Source organism: Haemaphysalis longicornis, unplaced genomic scaffold, assembly GCF_048455015.1.
Source record: "Haemaphysalis longicornis isolate Haplotype H1 unplaced genomic scaffold, Haemaphysalis longicornis Haplotype H1 scaffold_13, whole genome shotgun sequence".
NCBI classification, from domain to species: domain Eukaryota; kingdom Metazoa; phylum Arthropoda; class Arachnida; order Ixodida; family Ixodidae; genus Haemaphysalis; species Haemaphysalis longicornis.
In genome coordinates, this window is record NW_027526233.1 from 102584916 (window position 1) to 102603169 (window position 18254).

Consider the following 18254-nt stretch of genomic DNA (forward strand, 5'->3'; position numbering starts at 1 on the left):
AACCACACCTCCAATCTTGGCACATTTTGAACCTTCTGCCCCTACGGAGCTCCGCACAGACGCAAGCGGCTACGGTATCGGAGCTGTCCTCGCTCAACAAGAGGCCGGTCACGTCCGAGTGATTTCCTATGCCAACCGCCTTCTCTCTGTCTCGGAGCGAAACTACTCGATACCTGAACGGGAACGCCTGGCTCTTGTGTGGGCCGTAGCTAAATTCCGCCCATACCTATACGGCAGAGACTTTTCTGTGGTCATTGACCATGATGCACTGTGCTGGCTTTCGTCATTACGAGATCCTACTGGCCGCCTCGGACGTTGGGTTCTGCGTCTGCACAATACACGTTCTCTGTTGTGCACAAATCAGGAAAAAACACGAAGACGTAGACTGTTTGTCCCGTTATCCCTGTTTTTATCCGCGTAACAATATCTTCTGTAGTTGATCAGAAGTAGTTTACCACTTCTTTTGTTGCACGCCTCCATCTGCTAGGATCTTTTTACTTTTTTATAAATGCGTAAACCTTCCTCTTCACTTTCTACTCCTGTCAACAAATAGTCAACTTCGAAGGATGATTCACTTTCTGTTCCGGGTCAACAAATAGTCACCTTAGCACCATGATTTCAAGAGTTCTTCAAGTTTTTTCGGTTGTCTTCTAAACCTTTTCTAAGCAGGTATCGAATGGTTGCAGAAAGCATAAAGGGGCTCGATGTTGCTCCAAAGGAAACAGTGGATATGCTGTGAATTTGAGAAGTGCAAACTCGGAAGAGCGATCGAAGCTCTCAGTTGGCGCGTCTAAAAGTATTGCCATTATCGGTGTAGATGGTACTGGGCAGTGCTACTCGCGATATTTATCTGTTAAGGACCAAGATAAATCTTCTTTAAGACTGGAAACTTTCTCCAAATGTATGTGCCTTCTCACGGCACAAGTTACCAGAGGAATATATATCTTCGCCACTCCGTCTTTAACCAGCAGTGGTCCACAAAAGTCAGTGCCGACATTTCGAACAGACTTGTCTTTCCATGTCGGTCATCTGGAAGTGGTGGTGTAGAGGCAGAACCTGGGTTTGCGTAGTATTTTTGACATGTTCTGCATCTATAAATGATGAATTTGATGCTCTGATTGGGCTTTCGCACCAAACATCGCTCGCGAAGTTCTATCAAGACATCTCGGGCACCGCTGAGCAGAAGTCTGCGCTGAGTAGCGTAATTATTGAGTACGTCAAAGTGCTCTTGGCCGGTAATATGACGCGGTTTTTCGTTTATTCTATGACTTTTAAATTACAAAACCGTTTTCTGGCACGCATCAGGCCGTTGTCGTTAATGAAGAATTTACGTGTCCTGATACGTGAAGTTTTGCAAATACTCAATGTTTTCAAATAGTGGAGTTCTTGCTTGTAGTGTTTTCGGTTGCTCTGTTTTGATAACAAAATGCTACAGTGACTGGAGTCTCGTAGAGTGGCGGAACACTTGGGACGCTCACCTGTCGTAAAACAGAACCGTAATACCCATAATAACTCTTATCAGCTAATACATGTCGCTTAATGTGTGAACGTGTACTTTGTTGGCTTTGAGGCTTCGTGTCGAACGGGTGAATACAACTTTGGCAGTATTTGACGTTATTGAATCGTGGTGAACGCTGTGAATATTCTCAGGCCGTGCATCCAGAGTCAGTCTCAGCCAGTCAGGACCTATTCACCACGGTTCACTTCCATGTGGCGCTTTTAGCCTACAAACTTGCGTGATTAAATCGGCGGAATAATTTGATCTAGGCCAGTGTCTCTATAGTGAAGGATTGGTCGTTCGGCGAATTCTAAAGATACAGGAACATGGAATATTTGGAGCTTTCAATAGCTCTCCAAATGGTTCCAACTACCAGTGATTCATTCCAGCGAGACACGAGTGCGCCATGTACAAAATAGTTGTAGTCCCATAGAAGACGTCGCTGTTGAGGTATACGCCGATTCTTGGGACTGCAGGAGTTCCCATAAGTTCCGGTTTTGGCACTTTCATCTTTTGGATTGGCGTACTCTCGACTTTGAGAACAAAAACGTAGTATCGGCTGATGGGGTGTTGCTCAAGAAACAAATATCAGTGACAGCGCCATTGGAGTAATCGCATCAGAAAAAAACGTGTACCTCCTCGTTTCCAGGTAGTTTCTCATGCCCACAAAACAGTTGGAGGTGAATGCCGATGTCCTGTAGATAGCTAACATTATTCGACAAATTCGACCATTCTGCCTGCATGTGCCAAGGGAGAAGCACATCCCAACTGATATTTTCTTTCCAGAGCCACCGAAACAGCATTTTGACAGTGCCGATGGTGCGCATATCACTACGAGCGGGTTGAAAATTCGTGCAATTGATTGTAACACAGTACGCTTTGTTACTGGTGCTTTTCCCCAAAAGGTATTGCTGACTTCATACAGACACGAAGTGCATCGTCGCAAGTCCGGGCATTGCCAAAACCTTTCTATCCCTCAATAACAGGACCGCCTCGTCTTTGTGCAGTGCGTTAATTTCTTTCTCGTTGCCGCCAAAATATTTCTGTGCTTGATCAGAATTTATTGACCACTTGTGTAGTAGCGTTCCTCCATCTGCTAGAATATTGTTACTTTTTTATAATTCCGTATCTCCTCCTCTTCACTTTCGCCTCCTTTCAACAAACCGTCAACACATAACGATGGTTTTAAGAGTTCCGCTGTTTCTCTGCTTAAAAAGGGATTGAAAAGACACAGAAAGAAAACGACGATGATTGTTAACGTGTGAAATAAAAAACCTTCCCCCATGCATCGAATCCAGCAAACATGCACCATCCATGAGGGAATCCCACTGACTGCTGGACTGTATCGTTGATGCTAAACTATCTTCCCTGATATATCTGGAACGTGCTTTGCATCCACTTTGCCAGGCTATGATAAAAACAAAACCACAACAATATTGCGAATCTGGACAATGTTTTCGCGATAGGTACAGTCGTAAAAAGTGCTAACAACACCAAAGAAGGGGGTGCCACACTATTCACTGAACGGCATCTTAGTCTGGGTGCGGTCGCATCTTCACAGTCGACTATTGGGTGCGCAAAGGGCTTATCTTTTTAACCTGGCTGCCCCAGCGCATGCGCACAACCCTGTCTATCTTGCCTGATCCATATCGTAAGCAACAACTTTGAGCAAAGGCAGACGCCAACCATTTGTTGTTGTTAACAGTTTTGAGGACTGCACATAGCAGTAAGGGTATGGGTGTCCCCTTAATTCGTTTTTATTATTTGGAGAACGAAATCCCACGTCCGCTATTTTTTAATTAGCAGTATATTTCCCACACAGCAATGTTTACCTGGTTTCCCTTCCCTTCCCTTCGTTGCTAAATTGTAATTACCCCGGGCAGAGTTCTGCTGCATGGCGTAGTCCTACTCAGGCTGCGATAAGTTAGGCCCCTAGGACATCCGCGGCGCGTTCCTCGTGGTACAGTAAACTACAAGTATAGGGTGGTTGAAATGGCCCCAAACGTTGAGGCGAAAAACGGGGTCGAACCGTTTAGTGGCGCTCCCTACGTTACCCCTCCATTGTAGCGCAGCGGGTACAGTACTGGTCTTCTACGCAAAAGCCTCGCGTTGAAACCTTGGTTTAGCCGTCCGTTTTATTTTTTTGTGTTAGGCATAGAAAAGCGCCTAGGTCACCGTGTACAGCAGCTCTGCATTAAATCATTGAGTTGGCCTATGTTGTGCCGTTGTTCGTGAAGGGAGCGGCCATTTAAAACAAGCAACTGACAACACATTTCAAAAATAGCAACAGGGCGAAGACAAACAACGAGACATACTAACACATTGGTCATGAACTGGCTGGAATTACTTCTGTAGCGTTCCTGGCTTCTGCAAACACGTACATAACCGGACACATATTTCAGGGAACCATCGCCGCAGCCGTTAGCTATGCGATGGGTCTCAGTTATTGCTATAAAGCGAAAAAAACCCAAGGAACGCAAGCATCATCAAGGAAAGGTCCGATAAAACACGAAGGCATGGCAATAAAGTTTTATCACCATGAGTAAGAAGCTTCAATTGCCAGAGATCCAAGCACCATCGCACACTTGTTCTGTTGCATCTAAGGCGAGAAAAGCTGCCACTAAAAACGAACAAAAATTCTGGTTTTTGTTAACATTGCTTTGAAGAACTCCCTGTGCGGAATATTTTTGAAGGAAAGCATGTGCAAAATTAAAAGAACAGGTTTCATTAGCCCGTAACGCTCGCATGTACTGTCCTTCAGCGCGAAGCACACATGAACTCGTCGTCTGAGAAGAAGTATACCGTTGTGTGTGCTTTTTCCCTCTTGCATACTACTCTTGTTCTTGGCAATAAGAAAAAAAAGAAAGTGCAGGGTATTGTTTGTGTGACTGCAATATTGAATAATAAGAGCTAATTGCACCAGAATTCGATATGTTACCGCCTTAAAGTGTAACCAACTAAAAACAAAAAAGGACGGCCTCGGAGAGGGACTTGAACCCAGGTCTCCTGCTTAAGACCCGAGTACTGTATCCGTTGCGCCACAGCGGAGGGGTGACGCTCGCAGCGCACCTAAACTGTTGGACACTTTTTTTGCCTCTATTTTATTAATACATAGGCGTATGGTGTGCTTGAAGCACTCTATCTTCTAATTCACTCTACTCGTGGAAGAATGATGCGGCCTGCTTTTAGGGAGGGGACTACGCGGGCCACTATAGCAGCGCCGACACCCCTACTCGCACGTTAAACTGCTTCTATTATGTCGTTATATCACCACTTTTCCTAACGCAGTTTTTTCTTGCATGGTAAAATGTTTGTTTTTGCTCTTGAAGAACCTATTTAATGTTTAATTTAACAAAAAGGAAATTGCGAGCGTTGATCTGCTCTTGTTATTTTTCTAAACTACGCAATAGTTTTTGATGTTATATAACAAAACTTGTGCGTATGTGGGATGCTTAGAGGATTAAATTAAAGAAAACCATTTATAAAAACCTAAGTTTTAAATTTAGAGCATCTTTCTACTGCACGGGTTGTTAGCAGTAAAATGGATTTTAAGTGTGAACTGTGTACTGGTAATTGACTGACCCCTGTTGTCCCCACTTGACATTGTATGAAATAAACTAGTCTCAGTACAATTTAAAATGTGTAATATGTCTTTCTATCCAGCGACCATGAGGGAACAGTAAAACTCAAGAGTACAGCAAATCGTTCCTTTTACTGCAATTATTACAAAGCTGTGCTTACGTGCCGAGCGTGTCCATCATAATTCTCCATCGTCATTTTCCCTTTGCTTGTTGTTTCGCTGTTTTCTTCATTTCTCATATTCATCACCACCACCATCATCATTTTACTCAGGTCCACTGCAGGGCGAAGGCCACTCCGGTTAACCTCCAGCTGCTCCAGCTCTGCTCTGCTGGAGGCGACAGTTTGTGTCCTGCCGCATTTCTTTTTTTTTTCAGCCCTCCATCCGGTTAATGGCCTTGACTTTCTTCTAGACATATTTCTTATTATCCACTCCGTTGTCCTTAGTGTCCACCGGTTGTCGGTTCGTCTCACTACAGGGCTAGCCGAGAGCATTTCGCTTTCTTTATTTGAACATTGATATTTTCTACTCTAGATTGTTCTTTTATAAACTTAGCTTTTTTGAGTTCGCTGAGTGTTACTTCTAACATTATTGGTCCCACGGGCCGTTGAGCCTGCTTAGTTTACGTTCGAGTTGTTTAGTAAGGCTGGTTTAGCTCCCTATGTCATAACCAACAGTATGCACTGGTTGTAGATTTTTTTGGGCGTCGCAGAGGTAGCTTATTTTGTATTACTTGGGACTGCTTGCCGAGTGCTCGGCATCGCGTACCTACTCTGCAGCGGATTTCTGTTTTGCCTCTCGTGATTAGGGTCAGCACTTGCCATTTGTCTCACGTAGTTATATTCATTTACTTCTTGTAGCATTTTGTTTCCCAAGGTGAAGAGGACGTTTTTGGCATGGTTATTCCTACACACATTAGATATATTAGTATTTTTTTAGCCCCATGGCCATGCTTTCTGATTGTAGGCCCTCAAGCACTGTTTTCTTGTGTTCTGCAGTTTCACTAAGAAAAACTATGTCGTTCGCATACCTCAACTGGCGGAAATATTTCCCATTTATCATTAATTCTAGGGTTGCCCACTCAAGCTAGCTAAACTGCCCCTCCAGGCATGCTGTGAATTGCTTTGGCAAAATGTTACCTCTCTGTTTTTCTCCCTGTGGGATCGGTAATTTAAAACTCTGCTTTTGGAGTCTTATCATGCCCGTGCATTCCTTATAGTTGTCTTCTGGATGTTCTATGTCGCTCTCCCAATTTCCTTGGTCCTTTAGTGCTTCGAACACTGCTCCAGTGAGTACGGGCTCAAACGCCTATTCATTGTCAATAAATGCCATGGGAGGTGGTTTCGTTTTTTCTGAGGATTTCCTCGGTTACTAGATTGACAACATGGATTTGATCCAGGGTTTAGTGCACTTCCTCAACTCAGCCTGCTCTTCAGGCTGTTGGAAATCCCGGATGTTGCCTATGTGGGTTCTATAACTTTGTAAAAAGTTTGTGTGCAACCAAGAATAGGGTAATGTATTTGTAGTAATTGATTGCCCTGGATCTCCTTTCTCAGGAGTCAGAATAACTAGGTCGTGTTCCCAGTTTTTTTTAAACTTCTTGGGTCTTCAAACGTTCCGAAAATTGTGCCGCAAGCTTTTCCGGTACAATATATCCTACCTCCTTCAAAAGAGCCACAGTTATGCCGTCATCAAGAGCAGCTTCTACTCTTTTAATGCCTTTGACGGTCGTTTCTACACCCTCTTTAACGACTGCCGGGACATCGCCAGTTGAGTCATGGGCTCAGTAGTTTCCCCTCGTCCAAATTCGCTGGCAGAAAGCCTGGGGTGGAATTGTTTTGCAGCATTTGTTATTCTGTGTCAAAAAGTGCGTAATGTTCCCTGGTTGTCTCTGGGGGCGTATATCCTGTCTTGGCCGGTGGCTACCTTTCTCTTTGTAGCATTCAATCTTCCAGATGTTTGCAGCACTTCCTCAATCACTACCATGTCAATGCACGAATGTCGTTTGTGTTACTTCATTCAACTAGTTTCGACATCTCGGCTAATTTAGTTTTATTTACTACACTTGACTTTTAGTTGTGCTTAAGCTTCACAATAATTTCGTTTGTTTTCAAGAGTGTTAGTTTCTCAGTTTTTTTTCTACGTGTTGTTTGTTCCACAGCATCTGGTGATTCATTGATTACGATGATGAGTTGTCATTTAGCCCGTCTACACTGGCCGTGTTCTGCTCGTCTAGACGCGCGAATATGTTTTGAAGAGTCATTTTCAAGTCATTCAAAGAGGTCCGGACGGTCTCCATGCGGGGTTTCTTTGTTTTCATGACTTTCCCCCTTTGTGTTTTCCTATTCAACCTTAGCTTGCATTTTACCGTCCTATGATCGCTGCTCCGAATCTTACTTAGCCCCTCTATGTCTCGCAGGGTGGCTGGTTTGTCACATAAAAAGAATTCAATTTCGTTTTTTGTTATACTATCGGATCTTTTCTATGTGCATGTCCGAATATTACGTTTGTAAAAAAGCGTTTATCAAGCTTAGCTCATTTGTCTTGGCAAATCCCAACAGTGTATCTCTTCGACTGTTCCGACTGTCGATTCCAAAGTTTCCCACTGACCCTTCTCCCAGTTGCTTCTTACCGATTTTTCCGTTGAATTATGCCATCACAATCGTGAGCTGTGATATTGTCTTCTGCATTGCCGATGCCACATCCCTTTGACGCTGTCCGCAGCTTATCATCATAGCTGGGTCTTGGCGCATAGGCCTGTACTATCTTTGACCAGTATCGCTTGTTTATCTTGATCACAACAGCCAGGACGCCCTGGTTAATTCTGAAAAAAAAATTGTCTATATTTCCACCTGTTTCTCTGTAAAATAAAAATCCCAAACAGAGTTATTTTCTTCTATTGCGGTCCACTGTAGTGCAGAAGTTGCCCTCAGTCTAGCTCCAAGAAGCATTCTTCGGCCTTAGAACTTCATTTGACCTTACAATGTCCCATGTATTATCCGAGAGCTCCTCTAGTAGTACTTTTAAACTTTTCTTGGTAGGCCGGGTGCGTCCGTTGAACGCTGAAAGGGTCAATTTCCAATGGCTGCCGGTCTAGACCCCGATGTTCTTAGCACCCTCACCTATATCACTGTTCTGACCACAGCCATGGAATCGTGCTCTACAGCTGCTGGGGACCGAGGGCCGAGAGTTGAGTTGGTCAGTCATGGGAGGTGGCGGCCATATAGTACACCAGGGCTGCCAGATTTTTCTATGGTGAAGAAGGGCTGTTTATTTCAATAAAGCCTTTCTAGCATAGCTGAACCTTTATAGTGTAGCCTCTCAGGAATACGGGGGGATGGTATTTCCGGAATGGGCAGTGCTACATACCTGCATGGCACGGTAAAGAGTCAGGCGAGAAAGAGAGGGAGAGAGAGGGTTACCTTGGAATACGTTACCGTGCACTCCTACAAAGATATGGAGCCATTTATTGTCAGTTTTGCCTTTTATACGCGGAGTTCCGAATGAATCAGCTGAGGCGTAGGCTTACTCATGAGAGATCCACTGAATAGGCCATTTCAACTGTGAGGCATTGCTTTGCTCCAGTGCATAGCTTAGCTACAATAATTGGCTAGTTTGAAGCTTTAGCTGCGAAAAAGGCCCCCGATTGTGTGTAGTGTCCTTCCTCGCAATTTGAACGCTATTTTACACCAAAAAAAACTCTTTTATAGGAATTACAGTGGCGTTTTTGTAGAGCTCGGCTAAAGTTAGGACAGCCTCTGCTGTCTAAATTTTGGACACCTTGTGACCGGTACCGGTGTTCGAAAACTATATGTTGTATGTTTTATTCGAAAGCCAAATAAATATATAGGTGGCCATTGGTCGGGCGGTGTCAACATCTCGTTGTAGTTCTTTCTTCACCCAGGGTTGGTCGAGGGATTTAAATTTTAGCGCTATTGTCTGTCGCGCCCCACATTGCGTCCGTACTCGTAGCGCGATATAAGCCTAGGGTTTGCGACGTTGCGCTGGACTTATTTAGAGTTTTTGTGCTTCACAGGTCAGTGTCCCACGTTTTACAAGGCATATTTCGCTTAAATAACAATCTTTTTACCCTACCTAACGAATAACTTCATTTTTTCCCGAATTGTTTCTCGCGGCTATATCGGTTAGGATGGCGGCTTATTCCATTTGTTGATGTAGGAAATCAATGAGCAATGTTTTATTTCGGCTTATCATTTGTTCTAAGTGCCTGTCCAGTGCATAGGAAGGGTTTTTAGCCTATTTCAACTGTTTTAACGCAACGCCTGATTTGCTAGAGGCTTAATTTGCGGTTTCGCACTTGTGGCTAAGCTGGTTGAGGCAACTTGATGAGCTGTATTTACCATCGATTTCGGCATGCGCGTGGTTTTTACTGAGGAATTTCCTAGATTTTTGGTGCGTTTACGAGGCAGGGGATGTGTTCTTGAAAGTATTTCAACTGTTTGCAAGCCCCACCTGTTAAATTTCTTGCTTATTCTCCGATCTTTTATTATTGTTTTATTTTCATTTATTTCACAGCTTAGCGGCTCCGGAGATACTAGGTAAGTTGAAAATATATCCAAATAGCTACTGTACCATCACGAATATAATCAAGCTAATAATCATCGCCATTTTTTTTCTGCATCTCTTATCTCTCCTTTACTATGACTGCCGCGTCCGTGTACCCATTTCCAAGAGAAGAGGACAGCTAGTACAAAATGTACTTTGATACTCTCACGCATATGATTCTGTGATGTGCATGCCTTAAAATTTATTTACACAATATAACATTTCTGTCAAACATGTATCTGAGGGGATGGGTGTATGGCATTCAGTAGGTCCTGATTATCATTATTCCGGATTATCATTATTCTTATTCCAACCGGCCACGAATTTACCCAACCCTCTACTTAACGAGGTTAGCTTGCCTTTCTCTGAGGAGCTTTAGAGAGAATTTTGCAGCGAGTCTTTGCAATCTTTAACCGGTTCATTCCTAGAGACGACTGCCATTTTCTGCTGTCTGTGAGTTAGAGACGTAGGTTTTTCAGCCTTCCCAGTGATGTAAAGCTGTCGCACTAAAATTGAAAGCTAGGTTTCTCCAAACTGCTCGCACAAAATTACTTGTATGACTTCACCCATACACCAAACGCTGCGCCGGGACAAGATACCCCCGCTATTACCGATGCACTGCGCAAGCGTGGGCCACACGAGGCTTGATATTTTCACCCTTCTCTTGCCATTCGCTATAATGTTGAGATGCCCAGTGGAAGTGACGGAGAGAACATGGAATGCAAATCGACTGATGTGTAAAAAAATCCCAACCCTTTCCTCAAATATAGGGAAAAAAGCTGACTGTGAAAACACTGCATGTTTCTTTGGGAGAGACCATGGCTGATGAGCCCAAAACGGCACCAAATGGTGGTCCCATAAGTAAACTGATGCAATACAGTGAAAAAGAAGTCCATATCCTCAATGGATATCATTTACATCTATCGCTTCCCTAAAGTTTCTGGCGTGGTGTGTAACATGTGGCGGTTGGGGCCAAAGATAGTTCAAGCCCCAACTTCGAAATTTATTAGGACCGCCGCATAGTCTGTTGGCGACTGCCGAATTTGACCAGACAGAAAGGACAATAGTCAAATCATTCCCAGCAATAAAACCACCCTCGCCATGTGTCCATTGCCTATTGGTGGCCCCAAACCTGTAAAAACCCAATTGATACCCTAATTGTTTGTCTCATTAGATGGAAAAATAGCGTGTACTGAAGGGCTTGTTAGTACATTTGAGACCTAAACAACAGCGGAGAAGACGAGACGAAAAAAAAAACACAACACAGGCTCTGACAAAACACTTTGTGCATAATGGTGTAGAAGAAAGGATAAAAGAGAAGCAAAAAGAGAAGGAGCAAAAAATGAAGAGAAACTGTTTTTCACGTAAAAGTCATTTCACGTAAAGTCATTCAAGAGATTTGTTAATATGCAATAACATTTGTACCCGTAGCGTGCCGGTTTGTAGACGACTAGTCCTGATAAGTATGATATCTCCTTGTCTATTAGTGACTCTGACTCTTCACTAAAGCACTTGTTCGGTTTTCTTGTAATTTGGAAGGTTTAGAAGATCTCCCACTTCCGTCGGCCATGCACTGCACTGCAGTGCACTGCGCCTCCTGCGGTTGCATCCGGCTGACGGAATGTTCCACGCTTATCACCTAGCGTGGTAAATATGTTTGTGCGTGCAAAATACGTGGTCATGTTACCTTATGATATCCTATAAGGCTACCTGTAAACTTTTTCACGAAGAAATCAGAAGATGTTTTAAACCTTCGCGCCACTGAAAACGACTGAAAACTGAAGGCCAAAATCTCATAGTCCAGCGTGCGAAATGTTTTTGAATAATTATTATAGAAGCGCTATAGTAGCCGGAGTGAGATTTTGCAAGAGTGGGTCAGGTGCAATGTGTTCACAACAAGCAAGGTAAATTCAGAAACAACGTCATATAAAGACGTTAATTCAGATGCAACTTCTTTTTAAGCAGGAGCAAGAGGGTTAAGCCTCGTGAGGGCTTTTCATTAGTCTATTTATTGGGGGAGAAAGGACGCCTAAAATATTTGTGCGGGCAAAATACCAGGTCAGGTTACTTGATACCGTATATAAATACCTGAATACTTGGTTATGTTAGTGTTACAATAAGCTTGTGACATCAGCGGCAAACGAAAGACTTGTTACAGTTATCTCAATGAAGCTCCCCCGGCTTGCAGAGTGTCGTACTGTGAATTGTTTTCTGTGTGCTGCCTGTTTCTGAACTCATTTTCATGAAGCGAATGAAAGTCTAGGCCGGGTAAATTCGAGATGTGCACGCCTCCCCCTATGTCAGAAGAGCTCAGTTACTCCATATGACTAAAGGGGGCCAACGATATCCGCTGAGAGTTTCGACTTAGAGAAGTGTGTCGGAAAGGGGCATAGCAAGAAAATTTCGATGAGCCGAATTGCAGAAGTACCACTTAGGCGAGTAGCAAGTCACGTTCCAATTGTTAATCTTCCCTTTACATGGCGACACGAGTTCACGCACGTGGTATCCTGATGTTTGTAGCGCCATCTTGCGACATCCACTGAAACGTGTGATTGTATGGCAAGTCCCGAATGAATGCGGAAGAGCAGCGCATACGCGGAAGTAAGTACGTCTCGGACTGGCGTTCAGTCCAGAATTTTGGTTTCAGCTCCAACACGGGGACCCACAGATCGACGAACACTGTTTGACCTAGCTTTCCGCACAGTGAGGATCATAATTACGGCTACGTAACTCTGAGCTTTGTGCATGGGTGTTTTTTTTTTGGGGGGGGGGGGTTATATTTCCTATAAATGTAGGTAAAAATGTGGTGCTAATTTGGAAGTGAAAATCAGAGAGAAATCTGGGTTTTGAAAAAGCCACCGCTAAATTCGTGTTCTTGCGAGTTACGTCTACGAAGTGAACCATGGAAATTCTATTAGTTTCTTTATTTAGAATGAATGACGAGCTTCTTAGTTAACCTTAACGAATTAAAATTGGCGTTTGTTTCAAGCTGATAAACGCTTTGCCAACAAGTAATTTCGGAAATTGCGTGTTTCGTAGAAACTTATTCAGTAATGATAACGCAAACAGCACTGGTAACGTCTCAGAATGGGAACATTTCTTTCGCGAAAAGCTGGTTATCGAGTTGTTACACATCCTTGTTTACGTCATAATCATATTCAAGCGCACCATGTCGGTCACCATACGAGCCCTGTCAAATCGCTGAACATATCAAAGCTGGTACAAGGTTCTCTCAGAATCACAGCTTCCGTTCTCTAACGCACAGCAATGCCAACACAGCATTTTCCAGCCTTTGGTAGCGAGCGGCACTGCCACGCCAAAACTCAATGAATTCGAAAGCGGGTTGGTGCTGCTTGCTTTCAGCCAGTATGGCTCGGAACGGCGGACTGTCAGACCACAATTGGGCAGATTCTAACTTTCAGAAGATCCGTTAGGGAAGAAATAGGGTTTACACGATTTGTTTAAACCACGGTCAGGGGGTCATAATCGGGTAAATACCGGGTTCTACCCGAAAACAAAGAAACAAGCTTATGTATGATCAGAAATAGGCGTTACAGTGCCGAGATTCAAGGGCTTTCAATCGCACAAAAGGTGAAGGTTCTGCTCAAGAAACTACCTGTCATGGCGGACGTGTTTGGCGCAACTGCATGAATTTGCACATATGCGTCAGGAAATCTGCCATGTAAGTTTTAATCCTCTCGAACTCTTCTTTCAAAATGTTCTAGGGCACCTTTGCGCCAGATTTCAACCTCCTAGCATCAATGGCTTCCAACATGTAAATGTTTTCTTATTCTCAGTGTAGGCCCGGTTGATTCACACGCAAGTAAATCAAGTCTTGTTAACTTCCGATACAGAGTGGGCACTTAAAGGCCCAGCTCATGTCATCGCGGTGATCTTTCGATAGTTTGACAACATAAATCAACTCACTAAGCCCGTGATTGGTAAGGCCACAACCCAAAGCCGAAATTTAAACAGACAGTCAGTGTAGTTTGTTGAAAGTTCCCGTCATGGTTGATGTGTTTACACGGAGCTGCGCGAAGTTTGAAATTTTCGTGTAAGTGCCAGGTTTTTCGCGCTCCTCCTCCATAACGTTCTAAAGCACCTTATACCAAATTTCAACCTCTTAGCAGCACCATATTTACAGATAAAAGCTTTTCTTGTCCATCATGGGGCTGGCGACGTCAACTTTGGTCTCAATACAAGTAATACAAATCTACCTAACTTCCCTGACACGTTCGTTCCTTAAAGGACATACTCGCGCTGCATAGCTGCTTCGATAGTTTGCAAAGTTAAATCAACTGGACAGGCTTATTTTAGCAAATTATAGCTGAAAGTCCAGATGGCAACCAACCACACTCAGAGTATTCGGCGAGCCGCCGGTGCTAGATCAGAGAATAAGGAGGTAATGTACCTGGTGGGGCTTGTAAACAGCTGAAAAAGTTTCAAAAATACATTCGCTGCCTCGGACATGCACCTAGAAACAAGGAATTCCTGAAATATCAAACAGGCTTGGCCCAAGAGTGTGCTAACATAAAGCCCGTCAAGTAGCCTTAACCAGCGGAGCCAACGTTGGGGAACTGAAAAATATGACATTAACAAGTCTGCTTTTGCGCTAAAACATTTGAAATACGTAAAAACACCCTTAGTCTGCTTTGGCAGGAACATAGAAACAACAAAAGGTCAAAATATCACAGCGCTCGTCGATACGCTACCACAACAATCATCAGTAGCCGTAAGCCTAACGGGCTTAGCCGCGAGAATAAATTCGGAAAAAAGGTCACTATTCGTTAGTTTAGATCCGAAGGTTGTTATAAAAGCTAAAGGAGACCTTCTGAAACATTGAACACTGACCTACGAAGGATAAAAACTCTCACGTTCAGCGGTACGTCGCAAACGCCCATACAATACCAAACGACAATACCATACCATTGGCTCCGTACTATTAGTGCGGAGACAATAAGGGGTGACGCAGGGACCACCACTAAAATTTAAATACCGTGACCACCCCTGGGCGAAGAATAAAGTACGAGTTACTGGGACCGCCCGAGCAAGGGCTGCTTAGGTATGTAATCAATTGTATGTCGAAAATAAAAAAAATAGAGCTTTCGAACCCTGCTGAAACTTTATATCATCATCGGTGTCTTTCATCAAGCGGGAGAAGGTGTAGCTCGAGCTTCTTCGTTTTCCTCTCATCATCATCTTTGTAAAATAGGACACCACCCTATCATCGGGACGTCGCAGCCCTTGGTCTTTCGCCTTATTTTATATTCTGCCGAAACCCGGGAAGAAGGCCGTGTGCGATTCGGCATCATCCAAAATTTCGCCTAATAGAACGAGGACCCCTCGATGCCGAAAACATACCGGTGGGATGAACTGAACCGGTGGTGGTACCCAAAAGTGACCGAGGTGATGGGCGGACTGGACGATGACGGATCCTCACCTCCAACGATTTCTCTGGATGGGCGGCGATTTCATAAAGGGTGAGGGGAATGCCGCAGCGCATCGCCAAATAAAAGACGCGCTTCATCTGCAACACAATTTGGGCCCCGCTCTGTCTCGGATGCACTTGCAGAAACTAAAAATAACACATGAAAAAGGGTGGATAATAGCTCGAGCACTGTGCAAAAAACCAAAGCAACATTAATCCTGACTGTGATGAGCAGTGGCATTGTCGATGTGTTGACGATGTTGCTGCACTAGCTAAGAAAATCTGAAGTTAGATTGAGATACTGAAATGACAAATAAAGCCGTTTATTCTATGTGCCAACTGTATCATCCATTGAAAGACAAAAATGTCGCACCACCGAAAAGTGCAGATCATCAAAAAATGGCGTTCCTCGACAAACTTCAATTAGTTTCTTACCCTGACTGAACGGTTCTACGACCCACGGAATCGGGAGGCCCCTGAGGAACAATCGATCTTTCCAAAAACCTCGCCTCCGCCCGATTTAATACCCAAAGCCGCATGTGGAAATAGGACCCCTTTTTTGGCAACACCTGAGCTGCGATTGAAACATTCATTAGTTTCGTGTTCATATCAAGAATTTCCCCTGATGAGGGAGAAAGAAATACGATGCTCATCGGATGCCGAAACGCTGGCAAAAGATACGTATACATAATCTCTCGAGCATGAAGACACGAATGCCTCTGCTGAAAAATTAACACTGCAAAAAGACGACATACAAGTGTTCGAAGGAAAGAAACAAGCAACGAATCATACGAAATAACAGCATCGTGAACACTTTGTAAGACATGCGAAGAAGATTTCCCTGACACGCACCCCAGAATTCACTTGAAGGAAGGAAGCACCTGGCAGGCACAGTTCTAAAAACCGGGATGCATCTCGCAAGGCCAACCGGATTACCACAGTACAGCGTTCGAGAGAGAACAACAGCCCTCCAAGACACTGTTATCAGACCCCAGTAAAAAAGCCCGAATCCGCAGCAGAATTCAAAACCGTCGAGGACAACAAGCGAATTTTAACTTGGCTGCCTCGACTGGGCCGCCATTCTCTACACCGATTTAAAAGACGGCGCCTGCGGCAGCTTCCTCGTCTGTCCTCCTCTTAGGACCGACTGGTAACGAACTTCATGTGCCGACTGGACGCGTACTGGGCACCACTAATTTGTGGCCTCGAATATGTTGAAACTTTATTTTCACCATCTGTTTACACTGTTTGCATCTGTTTCAGCGTTTGCACTGCACCCGAGCAGTGCAAACGCGGAAGTACGTCTCGGACTGGCGTTAAGTCCGGCGTTGGGCGTTCAGCTATAAATGGGGACCCGCAGCTTGACGGGCATTTGTTTGATTGGGCTGGGCGCATTTAAAGGCACAGTTTTACGACTAGGTAACTCTGATAAATGTATATACACAGAAATAAGCAGAAGAGTGAGGGTTGTCCATGGCTTTCAATTCTACTAACACAGAAGAGAAACAACAAGCAAAGAGAAAACGACGACGGTGAAATTTGAAGGACACCTTCGACCACTCAGCGCTGCTTTTTAATGCACCGAACCATAAGGGATGATTTGATGACCTCTTAAATTTTACAGATCCCTTATTTACGTGTAGATGGAAGTAATATGTTAAATGTTTAAAATTATGCTGTCAATATTTTATTTTGCGAATATTTCATTAGTTGAGCATGTGAGATGTGTAATGCATGAACATGAATATTTAGAACAGGAGAATTGTATAAGTACCAGTTAGGCAAGTACCATTGTCCATTCTCTGCCTAATCTCCTCTCCAGATAGCGGGGGGAATTGGGGTATGTGGTAGCCTGACGTTAGTAGCGCCATCATGCGACATCCTCAAAAAAGTAAGGCTGTATGACAGGTGCCTAAACGATGGCGCCCGAGCGGTGCAAAAGCGGCTATATCTATTGCTCTCGTGTTTACGCCAGCATTTCGCTTTCATATCCAACATCATTTGCCGAGCCCATAGCTTGAACGTACGCTGAGTTAAACGTAGATGGGCGCATTGAAAGGCTCAGTGTATTGACTACGTAGCGCTAGTCACAGACGGTTTTTAATCCCATTAACGGAGGGAAGAAGGACACAATCAGTTGTTAAGCACTGCTTTCTAACTGACTGCATCACGAAGAATCATTTGATGTCATCGTAATTTTTACTGTTCGCTCATACCCCTGTAGAATTGCCATGCTACTCCGATGCATGAAGAAAATGAAAAATACAGCTCGGTGCGTCGGAGTTGTTGGAGGCATCGCTGGCATCCAGAGCTAGTTTCTCGCGGCACGAAGCTCTCTCCTCGCGCCATCGAACGTCGATCACCCGTACTGGGTGCCACGCTAATAAATCCTCTTCTGTTTCATTTCATTTCATTTATCAGTTCCTTAAGAGACCGAAGGCATTACATAAGTGAGGGCGACCAAGTACATATTTATACAATGCAGAGATTCGTTTCTCTGCTCCCGCAACGCCTTGGCTCAACGCCCCCCAGGATGGAAGTCGCATGTGAAATATTTCGTATTTAATAAAATATTTTGCGTTAACAATGTTCATACACATACAAGCTTCACAATTATAGAAATGACATTCAACGTCTTTAACAGAACGAGGGCAAGACTGCATTGCAAAGGAGGACCATCGACAGTTACTGCTAAGCAGCACTTAACCTAGTTATTTACAAGGCTTTTTTGATAATTCAAAGGCTTACCGTGTTGTACATAAAAAAAATGTGTTGTAAATACAAAAACATTTCGTTTTTTGTAAAACTGCATTAAAAAAAAACAAGAAGGTCGGCATGTTACTGTATTTAAAAAAGTTTTAGCGATTGATAATCAAAACCAAACATGTTGTAACTTAAATTTTTTTAAAAAAGACTTTTAAAACGACTTACTATAACAGTTAAATGTAAATTTCCGAGTCGGCGCTGCTGCAGTGCCTCACGTCGCCCCTGCATGCAACCAATCTGGTTCAGGCTCTCACAAGGAGTTGTATAACGGCTGCCCTGTGGAGGCATCTTACCGCACCCATATTGATGACTACGTCATGCTGCTGAAACCTGCTCTCAGTGCTAACTATTTACTTAACATTCAGTCCTTTCTGGCCCCCACCAGCGTGATGAATCGGGCAGAATATGTTGCTATA